A 22,795-nucleotide genomic window follows, 5' to 3' on the forward strand; every position below is an offset into this window, starting at 1 on the left:
CCTGGTTCCACACACCCTGAGCACACTCAGTGCACATGGCTGGCCACCAGGCAGGGTGGAGCCACCTTTCCTCAAGAAAGCAGGACCCAGCTCACCCCTCCCAGCTCACCCATCCAGGAGCCAGAGCCCGGGACTGGTGCTGCCAGAGCACTCCCAGAACGCACTGCACCAGCGGAAGAGCCTTGTGCCGGAAAGCCACAGCCAAGGCCGCGTGACTGGATCCCAAGGATGCTGTTCACGACATAAAACACGTGAGCCACATCACACACGCTCCACCAGCACCGCGTGTTGCTCTGTGCTCCTGAGGTTTGCAGTGACGATTCACCATTGCCAGCCTCAAGACAAAGCACAACCTGTAGGCAAGTTGAAAACTATACATTATAACCAGGCACCAGGGCTCCCACTTGCACTCTTAGCTACTCAGGACTGCGGCTCCCAGGTAGTCAGGACAGAAAAGTCCATGAGACCCTTACATTCAATTAACTAACAAAAAGCTGGGAGTGGATGTGTGGCTCAAGTGGTAGAACACCAGCCTTAAGTGAAAAAACTGAGTGAGAGCCCTGGTCCTGAGCTCAAGCCCCAGGACCAGTACAGAAATGAAAAGAACAGAAGAGCAAAAGATCCTTTGGGCTCTTGGGGTGTGCAACACTTGGCTCTTGAAATGCAGCCACCCTGGCGGGCGCTGTGCCTAGCTGCAGGCTTCCCAGGGCCCTCTGCCGCCCTGCGCTCCTGGGCTTGGGGCACGCAGGCCGGAGGGGTGCAGGCCGTCCACCTCCTCACTCAGGCCTGGTCACTGTGGCTGAGTGAGGACAGCCAGAAGGTTCTGGACACACGGATGGCCAGAGCGTCCATCCTCAGACAGAGGAGGCAGGGGTTGCCCCAGGCTGCCTGGGAGCTTGCGGTGGAAGGTCTGGCAGACTCTGACACCACTGACCTCCAGGCCCCTGCGGCCCGACCCGCGGAGGCCCGCTGGTATACCTGGGCCCAGCGGAGATTTCTAAGCACCCAGGTAGCTGGAAGTGTGGCCAGGGCTGAGCACAGCTGGCTGCTGGAGAGGCTCACCCCACAGTGCCCTCCGTCAGCCCCGACACCCTCATGTGGCCTTTGAAGGGAGACAATGCGGGTGCTAACACGCTCTCACTGTGCTCTGTAGCAGGTCGGAAGGAGGCCGTGTGGCCAGCCCAGGGCAGCTCGGGGACTGGCGGGCTGAGGCAGGGCGTCCTGCCTGTGTGTGGTCCGATGGTCACTGGTGGGGGTGCGACCAGCCACGCTTGGAGCTCTCCATCCCGGGCCTGCCCACCAGGTCAGCTCACTGGCCAGCACGGCCTCTGCCGGCCCCATGGCTCTGGCTGGGAGCTGCCCGGTGCTCAAGGGTCAAGGGCCCTCACCAGAGGCCCCAGTGACAAGCGTGGGCTCTGCTGAGATTCTTTCTGTGTGGCGCTGGGGCCCGGCCCTGCCACGTTCACATCTTTCCAAGAATGGCCTTGTGGTCAGACTGCCAACCCACTGCCGTCCCCAGGCTGAAGGACACCTGCAGGGAGGCTCTCCACCCAGCCCAGGTCTCGGGGAGGCTCTCCACCCAGCCCAGGTCTCGAGGAGGCTCTCCACCCAGCCCAGGTCTTGGGGAGGCTCTCCACCCAGCCCGGGCCGCGGGGCTGGCTCAGGAGGCAGGGGTGGCTGGGCACACTCTGGTTCCATCCGCCCAGCGGTGCAGGGACGGTGCCCACATGCACACTGGAACCAGAGCCCAGCACGAGCCATGTCCCTGACTTGCTGAGGCTCTCCAGGAGCACCGCTTGCTCCTTGCTCCATTCACCCTAGACGCAGGCACCAACCAGGGCCACGAGGAGCTGGCCCGGTTTATCGCTCTGCTGGAACGCCACTGCATGCAGCGGATGGTGTGAGTTCGGGTCAGAGGTAAAGGTGGCATCCTGCAGGATGAACCTAAGCGCTGATAGCTACTGCTGCTTACAATTCAAAAGAATTAGATTTTTTTTTCTTTTTCGACAGCAGATTTAATAGCCTTTCCCTCGTCTTAGTGTGAATCAGTTGTTTCTTGGCCTCTGTTTACCTTCAATGGGGTGGCATTACTGAGTACAGCCCAATCCATAGGCATCTTTACTGTAGAAGTTGGTCATTTTTCCTTGCTGTGTAATTCTCTCACGTACAGCACCGGCATGCCTCATGGTGCATTTCTGTTGGAAATTTTCATATGTGCCCACAGTCATACTTTCTGAAGTCTAGAAGATGCAGACATTTGGTTTTAAGTAGAAGCAGCCAAGCCTTTTGTTTTCCACAGTAGCTATGATGTTTTATATTCCACCAACATGTGAGACTCTGATCACTGATCAACTCCTCATGGATTTGCTTGTGTGCTTACTGCCAGCTCTGCTGGTGCGTGTGCAGCCTGGATTTGCTCCTTCCTGGGGAGCAACAAAACCAAGCACCTTTGCATGCCCCCAGCCCAGTGAGCAGCCGGCTCTGTCTGTTCGTGACTCGTCTCTGCCCTTCTTTCCTGAGTCTCCTATGGCCATCAGCATGTGTCCTGCTGTGAAATGTGCTTTTCACTCTTAATGGTGTCTTCAGAGCAAGTAAAGTTGCCATGTTTGAGAATGAGGATGGGGAGAAGCGCGGGAGCAGGATGCGGGAGGGTGGAGGGGGCTTGGTGCCCAGGACCTCCTTTCCTCCCCGAGTTCTGGTCTCCCTGGCAACTTGTCACACAGACTTGGATAAGTACATCAGCGCCCCCCCCCCCGCCGGCCTCAGTTTCCCTACATTTAAATTCCTGGTGTTGGCAGGTCTCTAGGCCCCTCTGGCCTCACAGCCTAAGCATGCCCTCTTCCCCAGCCATCTCGCTCAGCTCCCCAGGGTACAGGCCCCGGCTACCCGGGCTGGCCTCTGGGACTGATCTGGCCCACTGTGCAGCCCGGCTGGAGCCCTTACCTCTGCAGAGTCTCCCCGGCCACCCTGCAGCCAGTTTTGGAGACCGCAGAGCTCACGTCTCAGTGCTGTAAGCTCTGCTGTGCACTTCTTGTAGGTGGTCAGCCTCTCTGGGCCCAGCCTGGTCCCCATACAATGCAGGAGATGGCCATGCTGTCATTGGTAAGTTCTCGTACAGATTGCTCGGCCGATCCCGGCCCTCCCAGAGCTCCTGCTTCAGACTTGGTATTTTGATTCTTTTTCATAACTTGAACGAAACAGTTTTAAAGTAACATAAAGCTCCCTGGTTCGTGTGGAAGGAAGAGGAAGATTTGAGCAATCAGCAGTGGAGGTGGGAGAGGCCCGGGTGCTAGGCCCCTGGTCCTCCTGGGGGTGGGAGAGGCCCCCGGTCCTCCTGGGGACACCCGCCTTTGGGCAGAGCTGCCGAGGCTGTGTGGGATGCGGGGCCCTGTGACGGTGCAGAGTCTGGGTGAAGAGCCCTGAGTTCGGGCGCCCCGTGGTGCGTGGCCAAGGGGACACGCCTACTGCTGGGGGCTTCTCCTCATCTTGACATATGGCTGGTCTCTGGTCTCTGACTGGCCTGCTGGCTGGAGGCCAGAGATGTGCTTGCTCTCTGGGCCCCCAAGGCTTGTCTCCTCGGCATCGGGTCCCAGTCCTGGGGTTCCTCTTGTTTTTCTCCGCCAGTGGTGGGGCTCTTCCTGTTCCTCTCCTCCTCTGTTCCTCCTCCTGTTCCTCTCCTCCTCTGTCCCTCTTGTTCCTCTCCTCCTCTGTTCATCTTGTTCCTCTCCTCCTCTGTCTCTCTCGTTCCTCTCTTCTGCTCCTCCTCCCTCAATAAGAAGTCACTGTGTATTGTTAGCGAGAGGCCAAGCAAGAAGTACGACCATGTGGCGTCTCCCAACTGGAGGACACTGGGCCGAGCCGGGAGGGACCGGACCCTGCGGGTCTGACTGGGACGTTGTCCGGATGCTTCCTACACAGAGGAACCCACCCCGGACCCAAAAGCTCTACGTCGGAGACCCACCCTTGGGAGTCAGGGCTCCGGCTGAGCCACCAGCGAAGGGATGCTCAGAGCGCTGCGCTGACAACGGCTGTGGCCCGAAACTCTCAGGGACCCTCCAGGGGGTGACCGTGCCCGCAGGGTGTCCTCGGCACTGACCAGTGCTCGGCGATGGGGAGGGGCAAGGGAGCCCGGTGCACCCGAGGATGAGGGCTGCAGGCAGCCAGAATTCTAGGCTCTGAAGCCTGAGGAGAGATGGGCATCAGGACGGTTTTGGTACCCAAACACGAGACAAGTGTCCCTCCTCCCAGGTCTCTGCTGCGCCCTCCCAGCGTCCTGACCAGCCCCCCACCCTGCTGGCCGGGCGCCACAGAGGTCTGAGACGAGATCGTCATCTGCCCAGCTCTCGGAGGCCGAGCGCCAGGACTCCTGCAGCTCAGCCCGTGGGGCCTTTAATGCTCAATTCTCCTCGGGGGTCAGTTCTGGGCCCCCCAAACAGGTGGGCTGTTTGTCTCGTGAAGGCCTGGATCCAGCCCGTCTACCCTGGGAGCCAGATGGTTCTGCCTGGGGTCAGGGCGGGGAGGCTTGGGAGGACCCCAGTAACAGCAAAGCAAGGAGACCCGGAGGGAAAGGGTTTACAGAGGTAGCCCCTTGGGAATCCCGCTGGACAGGGTGCCGGGCTGGTCAGGGTGCCCACTGGTCATCGAGCCCATTGGTCAGGGTGCCGGGCTGGTCAGGGCGCCCACTGGTCATCGAGCCCATTGGTCAGGGTGCCGGGCTGGTCAGGGTGCCCACTGGTCATCGAGCCCATTGGTCAGGGTGCCGGGCTGGTCAGGGTGCCCACTGGTCATCGAGCCCATTGGTCAGGGTGCCGGGCTGGTCAGGGCGCCCACTGGTCATCGAGCCCATTGGTCAGGGTGCCGGGCTGGTCAGGGCGCCCACTGGTCATCGAGCCCATTGGTCAGGGTGCCGGGCTGGTCAGGGCGCCCACTGGTCATCGAGCCCATTGGTCAGGGTGCCGGGCTGTCAGGGTGCCCACTGGTCATCAAGCCCATTGGTCAGGGTGCTGGGCTGGTCAGGGTGCCCACTGGTCATCGAGCCCATTGGTCAGGGTGCTGGGCTGGTCAGGGCGCCCACTGGTCATGGAGCTCAGTGGTCAGGCCGCTGGGCTGGTCAGGGTGCTGGGCTGGTCAGGGTGCCCACTGGTCATCGAGCCCATTGGTCAGGGTGCCGGGCTGGTCAGGGCGCCCACTGGTCATGGAGCTCACTGGTCAGGCCGCCGGGCTGGTCAGGCCGCCGGGCTGGCCCAAGCTTCCTGGGAGGCGCTGGCTGGGGGCAGGGCCTCAGAGGGGCCCTCCTTCACCCTACTCTAGTTTCCCTTTGGGGCTGGAGGGGGCTGTGGAAGCGGGGCACAAGGCCGCCTGTGTCAGAGGCCATCACAGCGGCTGCCTGTGCTGTGCTGTCAGAGAGCAAAAATAGACACAACCATCTCCCTTTCCCAGAAGGGCAGGCAGGGCAGGCCAGGCACCACTGCCCGGAGAGGAGCCTCCCTCCTCCCGCTTCCAGCTCGCTCTCCCTTCCATTTCCTTTATCCTCCTCCCTCCTCCCTATCTGCTCTGTCTTCTTCTCTCCTCCCTACTTGCTCCTTCCTTGTCCTCCTCTTCTCCCTTCCCCCCTCCCTCCCTCCTTTCCTTCTTCCTTTCATCTGTCCTTCTTTCCCTCCCTCCTTCCCTCTCTCCCTCCCCTCCTTTTGGCCTCTTCCCAACTTTCTCCTCCTCTCCTTCCTGCTCACTCTTCTTTCCCTCCTCCCTGATCTCTCTCCCCTCCTCCCTGTACTGGCCCAGGCTCTTTCTTATCACTATGGAGCTGCCCAGCCTGGTGGCTGGGCTTGTGGCCCACAGGCCCTCAGAGGCCTGGGCAGGGGGCAAGTCCTCCAGGCTGGGGCTGGGCAAGACAGGCACCCGCAGAGGTACTGGGCTCCTCCTTGGCACCCCTGGAGAGGCTCATGCAGCTGAGAGGTTCTGGGAGCTTCTCCTGGGCTGTGACCTTGGCTGGGCCCAGGGCTGCACTCGGAGTCTTCAGTGAGCGTCTGCCCCAGCACCCCGCTGTCGACTCAAAGCATGCCCAAGTCCTGCCAGGCCCTTGGGGGACCTGAGCAGCTTCTCAGTGTGTGTGTGTGTGTGGACATCGGTGCCTAGAGTGGGAGCTGAGCCCCCTCGGGGCACAGGGGCCTGAGCGCAGGGACTCGGAACCGGCTGGCCATGTTGCCCACACAGCCTCTCCCAGGCCCTGCTCCCTCTGTGAAGATGAGATTCTCCCCTCTGCCAATGGAACAAATGCTGCGTAGTGTGTGGGCTGTGCCTGGGAGGCAGAGGGAGAGGCCGGGCCCAGAAGAAGCCTGTCCACCCACCCCTGGCCCCTGGGCCTGGTGGGCTTCCGCCCAGGTGACTGAGCCCAGGAGCTCCAGGGCATCTTTCAGGAATCAGTGGCCGGCCGGCGGGCCACCTCGGAGGGCAGGTGGATGAGGGGGGTGGGCTCGGGCGCTCCTGGGCCACGCTCCTGGCTGAGTGGTGGCTGTGGGGTGCCTCCGGAGCCCATGGTGGGCCTTGATGAGGCTTAACTGGAGGCTCAGGAGATGGACTGGCTCCCTTGGGTGGAAGTCACTCCTGGATCAGAGGAACGTGTGCTTTGTAATTGTTTCTGAGAGTCAGCGTTCTGCCAATGTGCTGGCTCAACCTGTCACCTAATGCTTCTTGGAAGGATGGGGTTGGATGAGATTGGGGAACTGAGTCTCTGGGCTAGTGGGCAGAAATGTGGTGACATTCAATTTCACTGGGGAGCCAGGTGTGGGGCACCTGCTCATAATCCTAGGTGGGACAGGAAACCTAAACTAGGGAGATTATGGTCTAGCCACATGTCTGAGCAGGAGGTGAGACCATCTCAAACAGAACCAGCACCAAACAGGGCCTGCAGCTCAGAGATCAGGAAGTGTGAGGCTTGGAGACGTGTGAGGCCCTGAGTTCAAACCCCAGCATTGCCACAAAAACACGGAGTGTGTGAGCCTTCCTTCCAGGCCCCAGGGTCCAGCCTGCAGACAAAGGAGCGGTAAGTGGACAGAGCAGAGGGGCCATGAGGGTCTGCCTGGCAGCGAGGGCCCTGGGAGCAGAGGCTACAGAGCCAGCATGGAGACAGGGCGAGGACGGCAGGCAGGGTGGGGTGAGGGGCCATCGTGAGGGGAGACAGCTGGGCGTCAGAACGCTCGGGCTGAGCAGAGGAGCGGGGTGGGCAGGCTGGGTCAGGAATGAGACTGAGACGGGTGGGGGCAAACTAGTCCTGGAGAGACCACAGACTCCATTCCCGAGGCATGAGGAAGAGCTGAGGGTGCTTCTGACCTTGACTCAGTCCGTGTGGAGGGAGAGGTGGGATGTTCTGGAGATGTGGAATGTTCTGGAGAGGTGGAATGTTCTGGAGAGGTGGAATGTTCTGGAGAGGTGGAATGTTCTGGAGAGGTGGGATGTTCTGGAGAGGTGGGATGTCGCTGGAGGGGCTGTCTTGTTGGAGAACGTACCAGGTGAGTTTTAGCTGGCAGGTTGCAGCTGCGGCTCTGACTCTGGTAGCGGACCACAGGTAGACTGATGGATCTGATAGCTTCTCCAGGAGTTGGGGGGGGTCAAAGGGGCCAGCAGTGGTGGCCTGGGTTCTGCAGCGAGGACATGCACGGAGTGAGGAGAGCCGGGTCAGCTGCTCCGCTTGTCCTCAGGGTCTTATGGGATGTGGGGCTGAGGGCCTGAGAGGTGAACCTGGGGTGGTCCCCAAACACACTTAGGGTTGTCATGCCTGGATGTGGTCTTCCCAGAGCCACATAACCAGAGTCCCTGTCCTCCCCCAGAGCAAGGAGGGACTGACCCCTCGCCCCTCTCCAGGGAATTGCTGAGCTGGCCCACTGGGCGTCCCCTTCCTGCTGGGGCCGTCCCTGTCACATGCTTTGCCAGTGCCTCTGGGGGCTCAGCCTGGCCTGAGGAGCCCAGCCTTGGTCTGCAGGCCAGGGACCTGGATTCGGGTGTGCTGGGAGGAATGGAACACATCAGCTTTCACCCGCAGCTTGCAGGCTGGGTCCAGTCATCAGCCAGAGACAAGAGGAGCTGGCGAGGTGCAGCAAATTAGATCAGGTGCAGTGGCGGTGGGAAGGAGAGCAGCCGCGGCCCTGTGCGGCCCTCCCGGGAAGGAGAGCGCACTCAGGGGCCATTGGGGTCAAATCAATTCCCATTACATCTTTGGCTAATTTGCTTTGCAGTTTCTTCCAGTCTGAATGGAGGTGAAATCAATCGGAGCCTCCCAGTTTGAGGGCTGGAAGCGATTCATGCTGCCTTCTCCGAGTGGGAGTAAGTCCTGCCTCGTGGGGTGACAACAGACCAGGTGGCTGTCCTGGGGTCCTGGGAGGTCCTCAGGGCTCAGGTCAACGCGCTCCGGCCCAGCTGCACCAGCTCTCACTCTATTCTGCGCCCCTGGCCCTGCGTGAAGGGGACATCTTGTAGCTTTCCTTGGAGGGGGTCTCTGCTCCTGGGTAAGCGCAGGCTCAGAGGGAGACATCACCTTGCTGCTGGTCACTCAGCTTTGGGCCATGTGGTGATCAGAGAAATCATGTGTCCACTCCCAAGCTGGATGCCACGAAGGCGGCCATGTCCGGCGCTCACAGGTGGAATCATGCCAATGGCGGGGGGAGCCAGCAGCTGAGAGAAGGGAGAGATCTGAGGCAGAGATGTGGTGAGGAGGCCAACTGAAGACAGCAGAGACTGCAGGATGCAGCCACCAGCCAGGGATACTGGGAACCACCCTGTGAGGCTGCCCAAGAGGGGAGGAGGGGAGGGGAGGGGGGAGGGGAAAGAGGGGAGGGGAGGACGGGCTCCACCTGGCCTCCACAGCACAGGGGCCAGGCTTGGCTCAGCCACCTGAACCAAGGCGTCAGAGAGACGTCAGGAAAGCTTGGGCTGTCCAGGGAGGCTACCAGGCCCCACTGTCTCCAGTGCCTGGGCCCTGCCCAGCACCATACCTCTGTAGGATCGGTGTCCAGCAGCCCTCATCGGTGCCCTCCATCCACACAAAGCCACTCTGCGTTCCTCCCCGTCATGGGTCCCCCCCTCCCGCTGCCAGTGCAGGGGTGGGCCTGTGTGTGGGGTCACACTGCAGTGGAGCTGAGCCCAGTGTCCAGTCACCCCTGCACCCCATATCCCACCCCCCCACACCCCTGCTTCTGCTCGGGTTCCACCCGTGGCTTTCCAGCTGCATCCAGCTTCTGCCTCAGGCTGGTCCCGGCCTCCCAGGAGGCCTTCCCTGCCTCCAGCTCATGGCCCAAGGGAGGCCGTCCTGTCCCACCTTGGTTTTGTGGGTTCCCAGCCCTGAACCCCTTCCCGTCATGGGGGTCGGAGCAAGCCCCACTCAGGTCCCCGTGTTGGACTGTGAACTTGGGACTGGCCCAGAGTGCACCCCGTGCATGGACGTGGCAAGGCAGATGTGCAGGGCGGGCTCTGCTCAGACACTGCTAAGACCACCCAGAGACAGCAGCCCCTCCCCAGGCACGGCCCCTCTGAGCTCCCACCGTGTGACTGCTGGGTGGCCGCTGTGGTGCTGGCCCGGGGGCACCTTCTCCTCAGCCAGCTCCCTCTGTGTGGTGCTGGGAGGGGACAGGGGTTCCTTTCGAGGCCCTGGAGCTATGGCTCCCTGCCCGCCCGTGTTTCTGAATGCTGTGATTTCTCAGGTGTCTGAACAGAGAGGTGTGAAGTAGTGCCTACTCTGGTCATTTGACTCATCCAAGTGTTGTTGGCTGCTAATTCTAATTAATCTTTCATGAGCTGTTTCTTATCTTCTTAATTAAAGTGATTATGATTCATGGAATAGATGGCACCAAACTCTGACAAGCTGGAATGCCCCAATTCTGTCCTGCACAGACACCAAGAACCCCCAGTTCTGTCCTGGGCAGACACTGAGAGCCCCCTGAGCCAGCCCATGGTGGGGGGGGAGGCGAGGAGAGCAGGCCAGGACACCCACTGCCCCTCCCACAGCCACTGTGGGCTTCACCCAAGCTGCAGCTTCAGACAAGGGCTCTCTTCCCCTCTTCCCGAGAGGAGCGGTGAGGCTCTGGGCAGGGACGGGAGACACCGCGTCTGATGCTGTAGGATGGTGGTGATCTGTGGCCTGGGGCCTGTGTTTCATCTGCTTGTCCTGGCCTGTAGAAAATGGGCAAATGGAGTTTCCGTGCTTTGTAGTTTCTGGAGCCCTGGCTGAATCACAGTGCTTCACAGTTTACAAAGCTCTCTCCCTGTGGCGGGTCACTGTGTCACCTCACACAGGGATGGGCAAAGGCGTGGCCAGCTGGAGCAGGGACCTGCTCACCCAGGGTGCTGAGGCAGGGCTCAGCAGGCATACAGCCCAGGCCTTTGTGGGCTGGTTGGCCACCCCGACCCCCCGGATGTGTAGACTGTACCCCGAACGTGGGAGGCAGAGGTCAGGCTCTGGACACTGGGGACTCTGAGACTGCTTTGTGAGGTCACTGGAGGTGGAGCGAGCCAGTGGACAGAGAAAGCCCAAGACAGGCCCCACACCCCAGGACAGAGAAAACTCAGGACTGGCCTGCATGCCAGGACAGAAAGCACAGGCTTCATCCTACAGAAAGCATGGGACAGAGAAAGCACAGGACAGAGAAAGCGCAGGCCTCACCCTGCAGAAAGCATGGGACAGAGGAAGCACAGGACAGAGAAAGCACAGGACAGAGGAAGCGCAGGACAGAGAAAGGACAGGACAGAGGAAGCACAGGACAGAGGAAGTGCAGGACAGAGAAAGCGCAGGCCTCACCCTGCAGAAAGCATGGGACAGAGGAAGCATGGGACAGAGGAAGCACAGGACAGAGAAAGCACAGGACAGAGAAAGGGCAGGACAGAGGAAGCACAGGACAGAGAAAGCACGGGACAGAGAAAGCGCAGGCCTCACCCTGCAGAAAGCATGGGACAGAGGAAGCACAGGACAGAGAAAGGACAGGACAGAGAAAGGGCAGGACAGAGGAAGCACAGGACAGAGGAAGCGCGGGACAGAGAAAGCGCAGGCCTCACCCTGCAGAAAGCATGGGACAGAGGAAGCACAGGACAGAGAAAGCACAGGACAGAGGAAGCACGGGACAGAGGAAGCAGCGCGGGACAGAGGAAGCGCAGGACAGAGGAAGCACGGGACAGAGGAAGCAGCGCGGGACAGAGGAAGCGCAGGCCTGGCCTGCACACCACTCCCGATGGCGCCAGGCTTAGGGAGCATGAGTCAGGGTCTCAGGCCACGCTGGCCCTGGAGGCTAAGAGTTGAACCATCACCAGCCCCGAGACACGGCCTCCTGCAGGCTGGTCGTCGGCCCAAGCTGGCTTTGGGGTGGATGGTGGGAAGTCTGTCTTACCCACTGCTGGGACCAGAGGGTCCCTGTGGCCAGGCCCAGCTCTGGGTCTCCCTCCACCCTGCCCCTGCCCCCCAGCACGATGGGAATAGGAGAGAGGAGAGGCCAAACCACTGCCCTCCCTCTGACGATGAGCCCCGCGGTCAGTGGCTCTTCCTCTAGTTCTATGGCCCAGGTCACACTGCAGATTCTGCCCTGACCACCACAACCAAGAGCCACAGGAGCCACGCCCTCCTCGCGCCTCACTCCGGTGGCACCTGAGCCGTGCCTGCTGAGGTCCTCCCCCTCCTTCCTCTCCTTTTGGGGCAGGGGATCCTTCCATGGCTTCCCTGGGGCAGGGTGGGAGATGCCTTCTGGTTGGTTGGAGCAGGTGGGAGGTGCCCTCTGGATGGCTGAGCAGAGTAGGTGCCCTCTGATTGGCTGGGGAGGATGGGGGTGTCCTCTGATTGGCTGGGGAGGGTGGGGGTGTCCTCTGATTGGCTGGGGAGGGTGGGAGGTGCCCTCTGATTGGCTGGGGCAGGGCGGGGGTGCCCTTTGATTGGCTGGGGAGGGTAGAGGTGTCCTCTGATTGGCTGGGCAGGGTGGAGGTGTCCTCTGATTGGCTGGGGCAGGGTGGAAGGTGCCCTCTGGCTGGCTGGCCCTTGGGGAGGGGTCAGGGCAGTGTGCTGGACTGGGGGCCTGTGGCCTCTCACAGTAGCTGTCTGGTTGCCTCCACCAGAGCTCCCTGTGTAGGCCTCCCTTGGCGAAGGCCCAGGAGCACCCAGCCTCCTGGCAGGTCAGAGGGCATGTGACCCAATCCCACATCCCCAATGCAGACTGGGAAATTCTGCCATCGGTGCCAGAGGGAGAAGGAGGCGGGAACAGCACGGAAGCAAGTGCATTCATGGCAGGGGAGGAGGCTGCCTGGCCTCCACAGTCCTACAGGACCTCACCTGCTGGGTCCTGCTCGAGTCCTCCGGCGTCCCCTGCCAGGCAGGACCTGCCTGGATAGAAAGCCCAGCCCGAGGGTACCGAGAGACACGTCTGTGATGACCGCCCGGGCTGTCTCGGCCTGGAGCTGTGACGGAGCCCCCACTAGACAGGAAACCATGGGTGGACGTTCAGACCTGAGGCAGCAGCCACAGCTGGGGCCTCGGGGCCACAATCCTGCCGGCCGCCCTGGGGGTGCGGGAGCCGCGTTGAGTCCAGCCGCCCAGTGGTCACGGCCAATGCCTGCTGCAGCCCTGTGAGGTGAAGAGCTCCCACTTGGAGCTGAGTCTGAACTTTGGACGCACATGTTTAAGACAATAGCTATGCAATAGGAGGTTTTCATCAAAAGAGAGGCCCTGTGCTGCAGCTTAGAGACACAGGCAGCCCTGGGCACCGGGCAGGTGCAGGTGAGACCCAGCTCGGCTCTCCCTGCCCGGGGACGCTCCTCACCTTCACTCGGGAATGACGGCTCTGCTCCCTGGGCTGGGGCAAAGCCGGGCAGAGTAGACGGCTCAGGGCAGCTCTGAGCAGGAAAGTGGAAGTCCTTGCTGCCCCTGGGTTGTGGTGGAAGCCGGGGCCATGCCCCTCCCTCAGGAGCCCGGTGGGCAGGGCCTTCGAGGTGAGACCAGCTGTGCCTGAGCTGGGGAGCCAGGTGCCAGTCACCTCCCCTCCCTCCCCCAAACATCAGCTCAGTCCCAGCGCACAGCCCCACCTCCCTCCGGGATGCTCCTCTGCCGGGAGCCCGGTGGGATGGAAACAGCTGGGCAGAGAGAAGCGGCAAGCACAGGGTCTGAGTACATGGAGCCCGGGCGGCTTCGGGATCATCACGGCCTCTCCTTGTGAGCAGGTGGCTGTGGGAGGAAGCCAGGCGTGGAAGCTGCCTCAGACAGTGAGTGCTGGCCCTGGAGGCCCCTGCGGGCGATTGGCCCCGGGGTCTGCCTGGGCACGGGCGTGGGGATGGGCTGCACTGGCCCCGGGCCCCCTCAAGCACACGTGGCAGCATCTGCTGGCCCATGGCTGACCGGCTGGACAGCCCATCCTCAGAGGTGTTGGGGATGGTGGGTGGGTGGGAGGCCCATCTTCAGAGCCGTGGGGATGGAGGATGGGAGGCCCGTCCTCGGAGGCGTGGGGATGGAGGATGGGAGGCCCGTCCTCGGAGGCGTGGGGATGGTGGATGGGAGGCCCGTCCTCGGAGGCGTGGGGATGGTGGATGGGAGGCCCGTCCTCGGAGGCGTGGGGATGGTGGGTGGATGGGAGGCCCGTCCTCGGAGGCGTGGGGATGGTGGGTGGATGGGAGGCCCGTCCTCGGAGGCGTGGGGATGGTGGGTGGATGGGAGGCCCGTCCTCGGAGGCGTGGGGATGGTGGATGGGAGGCCCGTCCTCGGAGGCGTGGGGATGGTGGGTGGGAGGCCCGTCTTTGGAGGCGTGGGGATGGTGGGTGGGAGGCCCGTCTTTGGAGGCGTGGGGATGGTGGATGGGAGGCCCGTCCTCGGAGGCGTGGGGATGGTGGGTGGGTGGGAGGCAGGAGTTCTGCTTTCCTGGGCCTCTGCTCCAGGAGCTGGACGGGGCTGGCCCGTCTCCAGTCTGCAGCCAGCCCGGAGCCCGGCTGAGCTTGGCACCGGTGCAGCCCCCACCCAGCAGCATTTCCGAGGGGCTTCTCTGTGGCGGGAGCGCTGCGGAGCACAGAGCGCTGGGCTTGTCCTGTGGGCACGGAGCCCAGTTTCCCCCTTGGGGGACCATCGGCTTCTGAAAGACCCAGAGAGGCCTGCTTGGGGATGAGCCAAAACCCAGCATCTCCATCTTTTGAGCAGACAGAAGTCTCCGGAGAATGACTGGGGCCAGCGGGGGTGGGGGGCCCTCCAGGAAGAGCAAGGCCAGCTCCGCGGCTCCCACAGCACAGACAGACCCAATGTGCGCTGCCTGGCCTGGCCTTGCTCCTCCAGCTGAGCCTGCAAGAGGGACAGGGCTGCCCTGGAAGGGCCTGGCGCTTCAGTCCCGCAGGGGCAGTCCTGCAGGACCAGCTCTGCCTTGCCCTCTCCTGTTTGTTCGTCTTGGCTCCCAGACTTCTAGAGGCTTCCAGAGGTTCCTGACCCACCCCTGCTGCAGCTTCTCTGGCATGAGGCTGCAGCTTGGCCGCTTTCTTCTGCCCTTGTCAATGCCGGGAGAGGAAGGAAGGAAGGAAGGAAGGAAGGAAGGAAGGAAGGAAGGAAGGAAGGAAGGAAGGAAGGAAGGAAGGCAGGCAGGCAGGCAGGCAGGCACACATGGGTTGGTTTGGAAGTCTCCAGCCTCTCCCCAGAGCTGGCCCGAGTGCCTGGGCCTGGTCAGCCTGGGCCGGGCAGGCGGGCGCCGTGTGGCACCGCGGCTGGGGAGGGGCTGTGGGGAGGCTGCCATGCTCCCCGCCGTTGAAGTCCAGTCCGTCCTCCAGTGGCCATGTCAGGGCCACGGCTTCCAGGAGCCTCTCCGGGATTCCCTTCCTGTCTCCTCCAGTCTGGGTCTCAGGGGGCGTTCCCAGGCGGCTGCCCCCACAGGGGAGGGCAGAAGGCCACCTCACCACCGTGCCTGGCTGCAGAGCCACCCGCTGCGGGGTCCCTGGCCCGCCTAGCCATGGTGGCACAGAACACGCTTGGTGTCCCCGCCCACCTGGAGGAAGGTGGACAGGTAACATGGTGGCAGTGACCGGCGACACCCCACGGGCAGCCAGCAGGGGCTGCTCCTGGAGAGCCCCTGTGCTGAGCGAGGCACCAGGCCCCCGCTCCTCCCTCTGGCTTCTTCCTCTGCCTCCGTGCTCTCCGCACTCTCCACAGCCCTCCTCCGGCCACTTCCAGCTGCTGTACGGCACGGGGCCTTTGTGTTGGCATGCTGACAGCACACCTGCCCGAGGCAGGCATCAAGGAAGAAGACTACAGACTGCAGCAGGGTGGGGAATCGTGGGTGCATAGACCCTGAACCCCAAACCAAGGGGGAGCCAGTGACAAGGGCGGGACAAGGATGTGGAGAGAGGGCAGGCGGGCGCAGGCGGGCGCAGACCTGCAGGCCGGGCCTCACAGGCCCCGCTGAAGATGAGGTAGGACCCGGCCGAGGGCTGCCTCCCCAGCCACCTCCCGATCCACCCTTAGAGAACAGATACCAGGCAGAGGCGGGCTGGGGCTGGGGCCGCCAGGCTCAGGGGCAGAGCTGGGGCTGGGGCCGCCAGGCTCAGGGGGCAGAGCCGGGGCTGGGGCCGCCAGGCTCAGGGGGCAGAGCCGGGGCTGGGGCCGCCAGGCTCAGGGGGCAGAGCCGGGGACACACATGGAAAGCCAGGGCTCCTGTTGTCCCGAGGCACAGCCGGGCTGGACCGGCCAAGAGAAAAGAAGCGGCCAAGACATTCAGCTCAAACTCCTGGCGATGGCCCAGTGGGGGCTGGGTGGGAAGAGGAGAGGGGCCCGGGTCTGGGGGCTTTGGGGACTGGGTCATAGTGTTGGTTCATGAAGTCTGAGGGAGGTATGACTCATGTGCAGAGAGGAGACAGACAAAAGGAAAGGAAAGCAATGTGAGTTTTAACAGTGTAGTCTCAGGTCCTCAGGAGGACCAGGGGAGAGGGTCATACAAGGCCAGGAGTTCAAGGTCAGCCTGGGCAGCACAGTGAAGCTCTATCTAAAAACAAGCCTGGCACGGGTGGCTCACACCCAGAATCCTGCTACTCAAGAGGATAGGATCAGAGGATCGTGGTTCAAAGCCCAGGAAGGAACATCTGTGACTCTCCTCTCCAATGAACCGCCAAAAATGCTGACACTGGAGCCTTGGCTCAAACGTAGCATGCTAGCTTTGAGCAAAAAAAAAGCTCAGGGACAGTGTCCAGTCCTGTGTGAATGTGTGTGCATGTGTGTGTGCGTGCACACGTGCGTGTGTGCCTGTTGCATGGGGTGTTGGGAGATACCTGACTGTAGCATCTGTCTGGTTACTGTTGCTGTGTCCCACCATGATCAGCTCCATCCCCATCTGCGGGGATGCTGGAGGCTGTGGTGGGCTGGCAGGGGACCCACACTGGAGTGTCAGGACGTGGGAGTGAGCACACACTAGTGAGTGCAGACACCTGAGCTGCCTGGACAGGGAGAGCTGAGCGTTGGCTCCCATCCATCACGGTCCTTGTCTGTGTGTCCCGTGGTTGGAACCAGTGCAGCCCGCAGCCCCGCATGCCGTCCACTGCTGGGCGGAGCTGGCCCCCAGATCCCTATGCCGTCCACTGCTGGGAGGAGCTGTCCCCCAGACCCCCACACTGTCCACTGCTGGGCGGAGCTGTCCCCCAGACCCCCACACTGTCCACTGCTGGGCAGAGCTGTCCCCCAGACCCCCACAATGTCCACTGCTGGGCAGAGCTGTCCCCCAGACCCCCACACTGTCCACTGCTGGGCGGAGCTGTCCCCCAGACCCCCACACTGTCCACTGCTGGGCAGAGCTGTCCCCCAGACCCCCACAATGTCCACTGCTGGGCAGAGCTGTCCCCCAGACCCCACACTGTCCACTGCTGGGCAGAGCTGTCCCCCAGACCCCACACTGTCCACTGCTGGGCGGAGCTGTCCCCCAGACCCCCATGCCGTCCACTGCTGGGCGGAGCTGTCCCCCAGACCCCCACACTGTCCACTGCTGGGCAGAGCTGTCCCCCAGACCCCACACTGTCCACTGCTGGGCGGAGCTGTCCCCCAGACCCCCACACTGTCCACTGCTGGGCAGAGCTGTCCCCCAGACCCCCACACTGTCCACTGCTGGGCGGAGCTGTCCCCCAGACCCCCACACTGTCCACTGCTGGGCAGAGCTGTCCCCCAGACCCCCACACTGTCCACTGCTGGGAGGAGCTGTCCCCCAGACCCCCACACTGTCCACTGCTGGGCGGAGCTGTCCCTGCTAACAGCTGCATATCCCATGTGTTTGCTCTGAGCTGCAGCCTGGGCTGAATTCCAGGAGGGCTGCAGACATGTTTGCATGATCAGGCGAGTTTGTTTTCTGGTGAAAACAATAATTTAAAGGAAGGGTTGCCAGGGACAACTCGGAATGACAGAATGAAAGGCTCCTTAGAGATTAGAATCGAGATTTAATGTTCCCCTGAGACATTTAAAACTGGCTCCTGAGCCGGCACCCATGACTCATGCCTGTAATCCTAGCAACTCAGAGGCTGAGATCTGGAAGGTCTCCGTTCAATGCCAGCCAAATAACTAGCAAAAAGAAGGGCTGGAGGTGTGGCTCAAGTGGAGAGAGCTAATCAGCAAGCCTCAGGTCCTGAGTTCAACATGGAACACACACACACACACACACACACACACACACACACACACACACACAGAGCAAACAAAAGAAAAGACTCCTCCAAACTCCAAACTCCAGAAATAAAACCAGGTCCTGGTTCCAGAGAGATCTCATTTATCGGCTCTGAGAGGTAGGGATGTTGGCATTTCTATTCTGCATTTTAGCATTTTAGTGCTGTGTCAGCTGATAAACCCCTTGTTCAGCGCCAAGCAGGGAGCAGGGAGGTCAGACCCACGGGCTGCCCGCCTCTTGTGGAAACCAGATCCACAACTGGACATAGGGGAAAAAAGAAAAAGGAGTGTGCAACATTACCACTCTGAGAGAATGATTTTCCTAGGTGCTGGGATTCGAACCCAGGGCCTTGCCTATCTAGCACATGCTGCCACTGAGCTATACCTTAGCCCTATAATCAAATCCTTACTCAGTGAAAATAACCGTAAGGTTGCTGTTACTATATCTGTTCACTGGTATTTTGTCAATATACCAAAAAGTAGCTTGGAAAAGAGAAAGATACCAAATTCAAACTTGCCATGTAAACGAGTCCCCTCAGAAAAGCCGTCCCAGGAAGCGGCTGGGCAGTCCTAAGGAAGCCCAAGGCCCCAGGTGCCACGCACAGCCCCACGCCCTGGCTAGGCACCTGAAGCCGCGGGAGCCGCGGGTCAGCACTGCAGCCGGCGTTGCTGGCTCCCGTGTCCAGGCCCTTTGAGGAGAGCGAGGGAGCCAGGCAGGGGCTCGGGTCCATTCTGGTGGACGGTGGTCTCCGCCCCACGCTGTACCCTCCAGGTACAATCCCGCTGGGTGTGGCTGCAGCTTGTGGGCTTCCAAGGGGCCCTGGCATGTGGATGGCCGGGCTGGGCCCCTGGCACCGGCTACATCATCGTCATCACATTATTAGATCATTATTCATTATTGTTATCAATGGTGCAGGAGTCAGTCTCAACTCAGGTGGCAGACTCAAGGAGATATTATATCCTTCTTTGGTTGTCCAAATCCACATTTCTACAAGAAAAAGTGCATTACTTTAGAATCACTTTAAAGCTGTACAGGACATTTCAACAATCATTCAGGGACCACTGGAAATCCAGTGCAAAGGCAGGAGGCTGGACTCTCCCCCACGAAGTGGACCAGAGACCCAACGCAGAGCTGACGCCTCAACAATCTGAGACAAGACTCGGAGCAAACACTGGCCGCTGGTGGTGAAGAAACAAAGACTCCAAAGCGCATGACAAGAGAGTCATGGCTGTGCTGGACTCCATCTGAGTTACAACTTCTGTGCCACAAACAACCATGACAACAACCAAGAAAGCATAAAGAAAGCCATAGAATGGGAGAAAATATTCCCAAGTCGTCTATCTAGGAGGTTTGTATCCAAGCAAAAGGGCCTACCATCACCCCTATCTCAGCAATAAAGCAGGAAGGCAATCCAGAGAGAAAATGGGCAAAAATGTGAACAGACCCTCTAGAGCAGACACACAGACAAGTGTCTGTGCGTGAGCCACGAAGGAAATGCATGCCAGCTGGTATCAGCTCAGGAAAAAGAGAAAGTGGCTGCAGAAGAGAGAATTTAGCAAGAGCTGAGAGGCTGGGGAGGAGCCTCTGGCTGCTTCGGGGAGTGCAGGCAGTGTCCCTAGCAGCTGCTTTGGGGCAAGTCTGAGGCTTGTTTAGGGTCGAATCCTTGTTTAGGGCCCCTGCCCCGGCCCCTGCCCTGCTGGCTGCACACAGGGGAGCCATGCAAACACACCCCAGCAAGAAAGCTGGCTTCCATCCATCACAAGATCCACTAGGGTAGCAGCCCAAAGGAACTACAGACACAGGCTGGCGCGGGGATTTTTGCCTCCTCACACAGGGGCAAGAGGTCTTGTCAAACCACACACTGCTGACTTCACTTAGATGAAATGTCCAAAATAGTGACTCTGCAGAGGCACCAAGTAGATGAGCGGCGGCCCAGGGCTGGGGCGCAGGGCGGGTGGGAGGACTCAGTGTGGACAGGACATGGTTTCAGGGTGGGAAGGTTACCACATGTTCTAAAGTTAGAGCAGGGGACAGCTGCTGGAGGGCTGAAAAAGGAAAGCCAGCGAATATCAATGGAAATGGTCACCATCATACATGCAAACGACACCTCAATGAAGTGAAGGAGACAGAGGGAGAAGGGAGGGAGGAAGAAGGGAGGGAGGGAGGAGGGAAGGGAGGCAGGCAAGGCTGAGGCTCTGCGGGGCTCCCTTGAGGGCGGGGCCTCTGCCTGTGAGGGCGGGGCCTCTGCCTGTGAGGGCGGGGCCTCTACCTGGGAGGGTGGAGCCTCTACCTGTGAGAGCAGGGCCTCTGCCTGGGAGGGCGGGGCCTCTGCTTGGGAGGGGCGGGGACTCTCCTGTGGGATGGTGGGTCAGCACCTGCTCTTCCTTCAGGACCAGGCTCTGGGGCGCAGAGATGCCGGCCTCCACCCCCTCCAGGAGCCCCAGGACCGCAGCAGCAGCTGAGCTTCGGGCCAGGGAAGGCAGTTGGAACTCCCATCCCCAGGCTCCCTTGGTGGGAGACTCAGGGCTGGTCCCCAGGCTGGGCCCGGCTGCGTGGGCCTGTGCCCCAGCTCCTCATATTGCCTGGCGGCTTCCTGAGCCCCGCACGGCCTCTGTGCTTCCCTCGAGGTGGTCCAGGAAGGACGGACATGTGGGAACCTCTTCTGTCTCCCACCACTGACACCTGAGTGTTGCGGGAGGGCCTGAATGCCTCCCTCCCTAAGGCCCGCGGAGAGGTGCCCAGGGGTCTGGAGTGGAGGAGAAATCCAGGAATAGACCCCCGAGCCGGGAGGACGGCCACAGTGCTGTCCTGGCAAATGGGGAGAAGAGAGCCTTTCCATAAGAAAGGTGAATTTGGGAGGATGTAGATAAAGACAGAGTTGGACGCCCGCCTTCCTCATGCCCGGAGCCAGGGCGCCGGTGAGCGCCCGTGAGCGCAGTGAGCTCTGTGACAGGGAGGGTCAAGGCCTCGGGAACAGGCCGTGAGATCCAGGGCGCAGCAAAGCGAGCAATTCACCTGCACCAAAGGGAGGCCTTCGCCGGCCCGGTGACAGTCCCCTACACCAGATGCACAGAAAATGCCTGACACTTGTATCTTCGGGGCAGGCCTAATGCACCGATACGCAAACTGTTCCTAGAGAGGGAGAAAATGTCTAACAGCCTGTGATCATGGGGATGAAAGATAGGAATAGGTTGTGAATTCAAAATGCCACATTGGAAAGTGCCCGGTGTCACTCCCAGCAACTCTGGATTTCACTTTTCGCCGACCCCGATCGGGAGGACACACGGTACCTCGAGGCTCTGCAGACCAGCATGGATGGGAACACACGGTGGAAGGGGGTGGGAAGTGTGCAAGTACGGCCAGCGCCACGTCTGCAAGTCTCTACTGTGGACACGCTGAAAACACCGTGACCTTGGGGGTCTGAAGGGAGTGTGTGCTTCAGCTAGGAAAACCCTCACACAGAGACACCCTTGGGTGGGGAGAGGCACGCTGGGGCTCTGGCACTCTGGGGCGGGAACACGGGTCCTGAGGCTTGAGAGGCTGCCTTGACCTTCCTGTGACAGCACTTCCTCTGAAACAAGCCCCACTGAGCAGGGAAACCACAGAGCAGGGGAGGAATCCGCACACTGGAATCCAACAGGAGCGAGGAGATGTGTTGGTCTTAGGGCTGCAAGAGACTTCACGTAGTTTTTGAAAGAAGTCTTTGGCGCTGGGCAAGAGAACCCTTCCTATGTAGTATAGAGCCCCGAGTTCAAATCTCATTATTGCCCAAGCAGTAATACTGTGAGCCTCAGTCTGAGAGATATTCTAAACACAAAATTAAGAAGTCCTTTAAATGGCTGTGCTAAGGAAGGGTCTGGCAGCATTTTCTCCCCTGTTTGTTCAGAAACAGCCATCTGAATTCTGGGTAGGGAGGCCCGGAGGCCGGCCGGCCTGCCTGCGGGAGGAGCTGCCCCTGCACGGGCGGGGGGCCTTCCAGGGGGCCTGCCATGTGCCTGGATCAACAGGAGCGAGTCCCAGGCACAGAGCACCCTCAGAGGAGCAGGAAGGACCCTCTGTGTGGCGGCTGGATGCTACTGGATCCCCGTGGGCCAGATCTGCAGGGCCTGTCCTGGGCTGTGTGGGCACCTGCTAGAGCACACACAGCCCAGCGCAGCGGGGGCTAGAGGGCAGAAGAGGCGAGGAGCAGCTGGCAGGCATCTCATGAGTGTTTCCTTCTGCCAGCGCTGCTGAGGGCTCCGGTCTGCGTCCCTCTCACCCTACAGGTGCCGAACCTCCAGCAGGGCGGCTGTCTGCCAAGGCCCCATGGCCAGCGTGTCTCTGAGTGTGTGAGAGTGAGGGATGCAGTTCCAGGTGCAGGGTGAGCATACCATGCAGGGCTCCAGAGTCAGCCTGCAGCTCGGAGGCCGGCCTGCAGGGAGACAGCAGGTCTGCTGCTCCAGCCCCGGCTGTGGATCAGCAGACCCAAAGCCCTGCGGGAGGGCTGGCAGCCCCTCCCAGATGGGCAGGCCTTCAGCTCAGCGCAGCATGAGGGGCAGAAACATGACAGGTGCCACCACCCCCAGCCCCCCCCTCCCGGCAGGCCCCAAGAGCAGGGATAGCCTGGCCAGCCCCAAGTGCCGCTCCCTGCCTGCCCAGCCCCTCCCCCGAGGGCCCCACTGCCCAGCCCCTCCCCCAGAGGGCCCCACTGCCCAGCCCCTCCCCCAGAGGGCCCCACTGCCCAGCCTCTCCCCCAGCAGTCTCCCCAATGCCCAGCCCCTCCCCCAGCAGTCTCCCCAATGCCCAGCCCCTCCCCCAGCAGTCTCCCCAATGCCCAGCCCCTCCCCCAGAGGGCCCCACTGCCCAGCCTCTCCCCCAGCAGTCCCAATGCCCAGCCCCTCCCCCAGGGGACCCCAATGCCCAGTCCCTCCCCAAGAGGGCCCAAAGCCCAGCCCTTCCCCCAGTGGGCCCCACTGCCCAGCCAGCAGGTGCTCCTGGCTCCAACTGGGTGTGGGGGGATCCTGTGGACCCCAGAGTCTACCATGGGGCCTTGTGGGAGGTGGGGATGAGACCAGTTGGGGTGAAATATCTGAGGAGAGGCCCCAGGGAGTTGGGGAGGTGGGGTGGGGAGGTCAGCAGGGAGGTGGGGAGGTCAGCAGGGAGGTGGGGGGGTCAGCAGGGAGGTGGGG

This window comes from Dipodomys ordii, unplaced genomic scaffold, assembly GCF_000151885.1.
Source record: "Dipodomys ordii isolate 6190 unplaced genomic scaffold, Dord_2.0 Scaffold238, whole genome shotgun sequence".
NCBI lineage: Eukaryota > Metazoa > Chordata > Mammalia > Rodentia > Heteromyidae > Dipodomys > Dipodomys ordii.